The following is a 9,506-nucleotide window of genomic DNA, read 5'->3' on the forward strand; positions in this document are numbered from 1 at the left end:
GGGGGGCCCTTGAAGCTGGGGTTCGCGCAGCCGCAGTCAGAATTTCCGGGGGCGGAGCGAGCCCAACGGGTAAGGAGCCGTTATGTGAAGGGGCAGACGGCAAGCTGAGGTAAGTGATGTCTACAGAAACGAGAGGCGTGTTCTCAGCACTTCCCATATGGTCTAGCGGTTAGGATTCCTGGTTTTCACCCAGGCGGCCCGGGTTCGACTCCCGGTATGGGAAGAAGCCTAATTTTTCGTTTCTACTGGCCAGGCGAGAATTTTGTATTTTCGCCGCTAGAATGCCTCAGGTCGAATTCGGCGTTTCTTTCCAATTAAGCCTGGAGAAACTGGGGCCCGGGGAGCTCCGGGACCTATCATTCTGTGTTTTGAACGAAGTATTAATTTTCATCACATCATTAAACTATTTTCTCGATCAGTAATTTATTAATTATATAAGATACCGTATACATTATAGATTTGAATACCATTATATTTAAATATTGAATAATATTTAAAATACTCAAAATTTATTGTCAATCTCTGGGTGGGGGCACCCTCCGGGAGGGAGGAAGGGATGGGTGAAGTCAAGACACTTGCAGCTTCTGCTCCAGAGCCAGTCCAGAGGCTGGGCTGCAACAAGTGGAGCTGAGTCTCTGGAGGAGCATAGGATGAAGTGTATGAATGGACTGGAGAGGGCCAGTTGGAAGAAGTCTCTAGCAATTTAATTTTCTCTGGTCTTCCGGCCGCTTTGTTTGCCTTCTAGTCCAGTGGTTAGAGTTTTTAAGCAATCCAGTTTGCCCCCAACCCTTTATGGAAATTACTTAAAACTTAAGAATCCCTCTTGACCCCCAACACTTGCACACTTCCAGTCACAAGGAGAGCCAAACATACAAACATGAGATACTAAGTGCCTTTGTCAATTTTCCACCCCCTTTGTCTGGTTCACTTAGTCAACCCAGGGAGGTTATGTGCAGGGCTAAGGTCCTGCCTTCAGAAGTGGACCACTACACTCATTTATTCACTCATACATTTGGTAGGGGGGGAAGGGGGAGAAATTATTTCTGTAATCATATTAATTTAAATTCTATAGGTTAAAATAGGATACAGTGGAGCTGGGAAGTCATCACTCTGTCCTCACAAGAAAAAAAAGCTGAATAAACTAAAATTTAACAACTCTTCTTAGATCCATGGGAAAATTGAAGTCACGGCTGAATTGCTGCCTTGAAAATTGGGGGGAAGACTGACTACAGAGAGTCATAGTATACCAGGCTCAGAAGCTGTTGCTGGAGCTAGTAACTGGTAGGAAAACTTAAAGGCTAATTGACCCTGTTGAGAGAAAAACTCTCTAAAGGCCTAATCTATAAAGGAAGTTTATTTTATTTTATTTTTATTTTCTTTTACTTTATTTTATTTTGACATGTTTAATATTTATTGTTCTTTTGCAGAACAAGAATCCTAGGTAGTTGCTACCATGGTGGCTTAATTTAGACAAAAATAGCTAAGAGGCATCAATTTATTGCCATAGCAATTTTAACAGCGACTCACTAAATTATTAACAGAACCATTTTCTAGAAAGTACTGATCTAGTCACATGAATATGACATAAGTGAAATACGAGAGCAGTATAAACATTTTGTACAATGCACTTTTAGTTCTCCACAGTTTGCTATAAAGCAAATATAACTTGGCTCTGATGTAGATAATTATTGATATAATTTTCAAGTTTTTCAATGTGAGAAAGTCACTGTGACTGTGGCCCTCCTTAACATGGAGCCCATAACACTCCCTGGGCAGGTTCAGACCCAACTCACACATCTACAAACCAACTAGAAATAGCCAGTCAGGTAAATGTCGGTTTTCCTCAAATGAAAACTGAAAACAAACAAACAAAAGATTTTGCCAGTTAGAACAGTTTCCAACTCCATTTGGGATCTAGGCATGGATCCAATGGCCATCAGACTCAGAGTCAGAGCCCTCAGGAAAACTGGAAGAAATTCGTCAGAGATGGCAAAATCAAAGGTTTTCTACCTCAGCTGCAGGGTGATCAGCACAACCTCACCTCTCCTCCTGACTCCTCAGCCAGGACAGAGAGAAACAGGCATATTCACCAAAGGAACTGGGGCATTCTTATTTATAAACTAAGGAAATGAAGAGGCCCCAACCAGAGCATGTACAGATTTTGTGAACGAATAAAGCTCTTGAGTATGACATTGGTCAAAGGCAAAAGAAGAGATTTCTATCTGCAGTAACATCTTTAAATTTTCCCAAGGGGAAGCCATTTTAGATTTCTAAGTTAGCATGACTGTATAAACTTCATTTAAACCAAAAGCCTGATTTATGGCCCGCCAAGCCATAAAGGAAAACCATAGGTATCAATGAATACTCCTACTCCTTGCATTTAGCATTGCATTAATGTTAAATTAAAATTTATGATTCCTGCCTATATGTTCATCTGTAATCTTTTGACCTTTTTACAAGACATAAAAAAAATCTATAACCCTGTACAAAGCGTTCATTCTCTGGAGCATTATCTTTCCTGTGAAGAGTGTGTTTCCCAGGCAGCTGTCCTAACTTGGGCTGTGATAAAACTTTCTTTCTTTTAGAGTTTCTGAAAGTTTTATTCATTTTGCATTGACAACCCTCACATTCTTGTGGGTTTTTACCTCCAGGAACCCTAACAGGTTCTTAGGGTCAAGACTGGAGAAGAATCCCCTGGTGCTTCTGGCAAAAGGAGGGAAAAGTAACCACTTGGAAAATTGCCAGCGCACCCAGTTCTCCTTAACAAAGGCCTATCCTCAGGGAAACTGTTTTACTAGAGCCCACCCAATCTGGGGGAAGAGAAATACCCAACCCTCTCTAGCCTTCCTATGTCACATAAAGGGAGAAAAAAGCTGGGAAGCTTTAGAAGGTTATAGTCTTCGGGCAGAAGCTCAGTAAAAGACTATAGGATTATACAGTACTTCCCCCTCCTCCCACATATTACCACCACATCACTAAGGTTCTTGTTATGATATATATAATACAACTTAAAGAACTGTAGGGCTCAGAATCTATGTAAGAAATCTGCTGGGAAACCCAAACACAGAAGAGGAGACTAAAATAAGAACACTGGAGGAAATTTTAGCCTCTGATACCTACAGCCACAGCAAACAATAAACACAGAGTGATTCTTAGCCAGATAAATATAAAAGCTCACATTAATAGCCTATTTAACTTGGTTGCTTTTACCTGATACATCATATCTACCTTTTTTTTTTTTAAAGATTTTATTTATTTGACAGAAAGAAAGCACAAGCAGGGGGAGCAGCAGAGGGAGATGGAGAAGCAGGCTTCCCACTGAGCAGGGAGCCCGATGTGGGGCTCAATCCCAGGACCCCGTCTGGGATCATGACCTGAGCCGAAGGCAGATGCTTAACCAACTGAGCCACCCGGGCACCCCTCATGTTTACCTTTCAATAAAACTTAAAAGTTGGGGGATAAAGCATGTCTATAGTTGAGAACCTCTGTCAGCCCATGTCCTATTTTAGGGTTTTGGAAGTCCCACAGCCTCCCTTCATTTTCTTCCATCTCTGTTCCTTGGAGTTCAGGTTCCAGTAGTTTTCCTGGTATAACATTCTCAGAACCCTTGTCAGCTTCCTGTGCATTTCATGGGGTTTCAGTCCTCAGACAAGAGGGTCCTCCATAGATCTTTCCTGGATAACCCCATCTCTATTCTTGCTTTTGCTGAGATGGCCAGTTGGATCCATGAGTCACAAGCCCAATCTCTTCAGCAAAAGATTGTCCAGCCACACCCTTGGCCCCTTTTTCCAGAGCACACTTTCCAACAGTGAATTTCTTAATATTTGAATCCTTTGTAATCTGGATAGCCTGAGAACCACCAAAATCATCAAGAGCTGGCTCCTTTTTGCTTAACTATCCTTTTCTTAATTTACTTCTTTCCTTCTGCTTTTTACTGTAAGCATCAAGGAGAAGCAGTCTGTGCCTACAACACTTTTCTTAGAAATCTCTTCAGCTAAATATCTAAGTTCATTGCTTCTAAGTTCTACTTTCTGTCAAACAGTAGAATACAATTCAGCCAAGTTCTCTACCACTTTAAAATAAGAATTGCTTTTCTTCTAGTGTCCAATAACATGTTTCTCATTTCCTTCTAAGTTCTTGCCCAGAAGCACCTTCAACTTTCATATTTCTACTAAAATTCTGTTCATGTCAATATATGTATTCTCTAAAGAGGATAGAAGCGTTCTCTACAGTGCTCCTTACTTATCTTTTAGCTCTAACCAGAATAACCTTTAATGTCCATATGTATTTCCACTAACCCTCTCTTCAAGGCATTCTAGGCTTTTTCTATCTTGTGCCTCAAAATTCTTCTGCCTCTATCCCTTAACCAATTCCAAAGCCACATTCGACATTTTCAAGTATTTGTTACAGGAGCACCCTACTTCCTGGTATCAAAATCTGTATTAGTTTCCTAAGGCTGCCATTATAAGTGACTTGGGTAATTTATTATCTCTCAGTTCTGAGGCCAGAAGTCTAAAATCAAGCTGTTTCTATGGCCACATGTCCTCTGAATACTCTAGGGAAAACTCCTTTGCCTCCTCCTAGCTTCTGGTGGCTCCTGGAAATCCTTGGCATTCCTTAGGTTGCAGATGCATTGCTCAATTTCTGCCTCCATCTTCATATGGAGGCAGAAATTGATTGGAATCCAACAGTGATTGGATATGGGCCCATTCTAATCCAGTATGACATCATCTTAACTTAATTGCATCTTCAAAGATCCTATTTCCAAATAAGATTATACATATACAGGTTGCAGGTGGACATGAATTTGGGGGAAGACACTCTTTACCCCACCACTGAGCACATGTTGGAACAAATTACAAGACCAGTGGATTCTTGTAATATAGTTCTTATAAATGCTATCTTGACTCAGTTTTGAAGCTCTGGCTGGAGGCTAGTCAATTCCCCTTCTTGAGTAGCTAATTAAATCCACACCCCAACCACTTTCTTTATTAGGCTCTCACACTATGGGCTGCTATATACCTATCCTAATCACTCCAGGGCCAGATATGAGACAGGGGAAGCCCCTATGCCCACGAGCCTGCTGAAATGATTCAAACTAGCCAATCCTAACCCTGGTTACCCTACCTAATCCATTCATTCCCAAGGAAATCATCATAAAATCTTTTGTGTACACGTTCCTCTTTGCCCTCTCTGTCTCTTGACCTCACCATTGGTCATTTTTGTCCCCCACTGCCACCCTCTTGCCCCCACATGATGTGTACTTCTTCTCTTGAGAACTTTGAGTAAAATAAACTATCTTTTCAGTGTCAGTTGTCTCCTGATCTATTGGCCTTACCATACCTAAATAATAATAATAATAATAAATAATCATGATAAATAAAACCTACCAAAACAATTGGCCCAGCAAAGCAGGATGGTTTGCTTCCAGACCAAATGACATGTCACTAGACTTTCCTGACTTACAGGTTCTTCCAGGCAGCAGTAGCTACCTGAGCAGCTGTGCCACCAGCTGGCATGTTGGTGCTGTGGGCCATAGCTACTTTTTGTTGCCTCTACCAGATGTTGCTGTGAATCTACTCCACAAATTGTGAAATTTATGAACAGTCCTCCCTTGTGTCCTCTCTGAGTCAAGGTGTTAAGTGTCCAGGACAGAGCACCTGGGTGCAGCTCAAATTAATTGGCTACTTCTGATTGTTAAAAAGTTCCTCTGAAGGGAGTAAGGTATGATCCCATCCAAGTGGCAGGGGATGGGTCTGATTAGCCTACTGGTCGGCAAGTGGTGGGGCCAATGAAGTCATTATATCCTATAACAGAATCATTTTATTTGGCCTGTTCCACACTATGTAGGAAACTACTCTCTTCTCAAACCATTCATAGCGTCAATATGAGGCATCCTCGTGACCATGGCACCCACAGGTCCTGTGGTAAAGGAAATGATTGTTATGCTGTTGCTTGTCTAACTGCATGACTCAGCGGGGTAGGAGAGGCCACCTGGATGGAAGCCAATAGCACAAAGCTTAATGAAAAGGGAAAGTTTGGGGGACACTATCCCTACTCTATCTAAGACCCCTGAGATAGTCACACTATTGTTTCAGGAATGTAAAACTCTGGGCAACACTCATGGGCCTTTCTGAGTAGTGCTGCTCACCAGCGCACCAAGGGCCTTATGCTCAAAACCTGGATCCTCAAAGTACTGATAAGGCCACTGTTGCTCTCCTGGAAGTGGATGTGGACCCCTCCAAGGTCAAATTAGAATCATAGACAGGGCGGCCACCCCCTACAGATAGGACCATTTGGGACCACCAAGTCCTTTGGTAAATACTCAAAGGTCAAAATAGTTTGGGACAAACAGGAGACTAAAACAAAAACTAAAATTTTTACCTGCCTGGACATACAAGTCATTTTTAAAGATTTTACCAAAAAGACAATGAAAAAGAATTGGTACTTCAGACCAAGAGCTAACTGCACTATCCCAAGAAGAGGCTGTTATAGCTCTCTAAGTACAAACCCCCAATCTTTGGGAGGCGTATTTGGATGGCTTGGAAGGAGGAAGTGCCACCTATTAGGGGCTCCTCCCTCTCCCCTGCTTTTCCTGTAACCACTTAGAAGGTACACACATAGTGTTATTAGCCAGAGACAGAAACTAGAAATTGTGGATTCAGGCAACTAAAAGACTAAGACGAACAAATAAACTAACCAAAAAAAGGAAAAGAAAAAGGAAAAAAAAAAAAAAGCACCCAAAGAAATGTAGATGCAGGGTGGAAAATAAAAAGTAAATAAAGTATATATATTTAATTTGACTCAATTGTAAGTGGAAAATTTACTAAAAGACTTCATATGACAAAAAACAAAAGGGCTTTTGTGCCTCAACAATATAGGTTCTAAATTAACTTTAACATCTGCTAAAATGCACCAACTGACAAAGCTTCATGGTCTTAATCAATGCTTGGGCTCAAATTACAGTTATACCTGGGGTCCCACTAAGTATAAACATTGTATCCCCTATAATCTTAGGAAAGGCACAAAATATAAAATAGAGAAAAATAAGTATGTCACTTTAACCATAGCCTTGCCTAAATTTCCCATAACCATAGTACTTATTCATCTAAAATATCCCAGATTGGACATAGATCCTCTAACACAATGAGGAATCAATTAAAATTAAATTAAGTTTTTGACATTTACAAATTGGCAGGATAATAGTGAGACCTCCATAGACCTCCAGTTAATATGGCCCAGTGTAGGTTAGAACAGGGCCTTTATGGAGTAAAACTATTGTAAAAGACCTAATTAAGAGGGGCACCTGGGTGGCTCAGCTGGTTAAGCAGCTGCCTTTGGCTCAGATCATGATCCTGGGGTCCTGGGATTGAGCCCCATGTCCGGCTCCCTGCTCAGCGGAGAGCCTGCTTCTCTCTGCCACTCTGCCTACTGGTGCTCTCTATCTGTTGAATGAATAAATAAAATCTTAAAAAAAAAAGGCCTAATTAATAAAAGAGTGACTATCCCCACTGATTCTTTAACAGCTCAATTTTGTCTGATTTTAAATAACAAAAAAAGCATGGGTGACTCAGGATTGATTACTGCAACCCTAATTTTGTGGTCTCATCAGTAATTATTTTATACCTAGTGCCCAGTATTATTAAAATTACTGACTCCATCCAATCAACAATCGGTAAATATTTTACTATTACAGATTTATCTAATGTATTCTGTTCAGTGCCAATTTTTCTCAGCTGCAGTTTGCCTCACCTCCAAAGGGACACAATATACTCTTTTCAGGCTGCCCATGGGGTTCCTCACAGCTTTACTATCACACATAATCCATAATCTTTACAGACAGGATCTTAACTACATTGCCTTTCTCCACAACGCCAGGATGACATTACAGTGATAACCGTCCTCCAAGGATACTCATTGGACACATTCATTAAGGACAATTAAGGACATACAAATCTCTTTTGGGTTCTGGAGGCAACATACTCCTCATTTACAAATTTTTCTTAATCTCACTGGTGCTGCTACTTACAAATCAACCTATTTTAAGTGGGTTTCTCCAACAAATACTTTAGAATCTGTCCAAATTAAAATTAACAGTTACTTCCATTAGTGCCCTCAGAGACTCCTTCAGTGGAGAGGTTTGATTCCTTTTCTCATGCCCCTTGGGGTCTCTGGATCACATATAATGTTATAAGTTGCCCCAAAGCCTCTGGTGCAAGAAGTTGGTCCTCTTGGGCCTGGAATAAAATCTATTAAGATGAAAACTGCTGGCTACATACTGGGATGTCCTGGAAATAAGGGCTCTCACAGACCCTGAACCTGTGACCATCCATACCCAGCTGCCCATTATGCTTTGGATCATGGAAACAGTATATCACAAGCTCAACGTGACTATACAGGTTCCTGAAGACAGGATGGAGGGAATCCTGGGCCCTCTGGCATATTCCACCTACAGGATGGGAAGGCCTTCCCTGTTCTTAGTCCATTGTCAGATGCCACAGTGCCAGAGGAGGTCATCTCTCCTCAAGATCACTTGGCTACCCAGTGAGTCCCTTGAAATAAATTGAGTGAGCAGAGATGGAAATATATAGACTCTATGGACAGCATTGCCACCATCACAAATGGAGCTCAGTGGAATATTACTGCCTTTCATCCTGTAGCCAAGATACCTCTGATAATAGATGGACTAGGGATCAATGCAATTGGTCAAACTTAAGGCAGTCATCTTAGCACTAGATTGGATCCTGGGTAAATAAAAATCTACCACAATAGGAAGCCTTGCCAGGATGTTCTTTATTCTCTTCAGAGTTACAGACATTTCCCAAGGTACAAATTTTACTTCTCAGAATACATAGTGCTGGGTTCTTAAAAAAAGGTATTTAGTAAAACTTTTATGTCCTTGATAGTTCCCAGATAGTTTAAATGAGAGACATATGGTCTCCTCAAACAACAACTTTTTCAGATTCCAGTCTGACTAATGAATCTCTTCTTGCCCCAGGTCTTAAGACCTAATTCACAACCATAATTATTAATTTTATGTGTCAACTTGGCTGGGCCATAGAGTGCCCAGATATTTGGTCAAACATTACTCTAGATGTTTCTGTAAGGGCATGTTTGGATGGGATTAACAATTAAATCAGTAGACTTTGAGTAAAGCAGATTGCCCTCTCTTGTGTGGGTGGGCCTCATCAAATCAGTTGAAGGTCTGAGTAGAACAAAGAGACTAGCCTCCCTTGAGCAAGAGAAAATTCTCCAGCAGACTGCTTTCCAATTTCATCTGTAATATCAGTCCTTCCTGGTTATAGAGCACACTGCCTTTAGACTGTAACTGCAGCAATGATTCTCCTGGTTTGCATCCTACTAGCTCATCAGGCAGATTTTGGATTTGCTAGCTTGCATCTCTGAAAAATCCTGACGGATAAACCAACTTTAAAAAACTTTCCCATTGCAGCCATCAAAAGAAAGAAAGAAAGAAAGAAAGAAAGAAAGAAAGAAAGAAAGAAAGA

At 41.0% G+C, this 9,506-nt stretch overlaps 1 non-coding gene across 1 annotated transcript; it reads left to right on the forward strand.

The window, feature by feature from the left end:
- The first annotated feature begins 151 nt into the window (after positions 1-151).
- TRNAE-UUC lies at positions 152-223 on the forward strand. The gene has a single exon. It is a non-coding gene; the product is annotated as a tRNA-Glu (tRNA).
- The last annotated feature ends 9,283 nt before the right edge of the window (positions 224-9,506 follow it).

Source organism: Mirounga leonina, unplaced genomic scaffold, assembly GCF_011800145.1.
Source record: "Mirounga leonina isolate KUSES-001 unplaced genomic scaffold, KU_Mleo_1.0 Mir_325, whole genome shotgun sequence".
In the NCBI taxonomy this organism is placed as follows: domain Eukaryota; kingdom Metazoa; phylum Chordata; class Mammalia; order Carnivora; family Phocidae; genus Mirounga; species Mirounga leonina.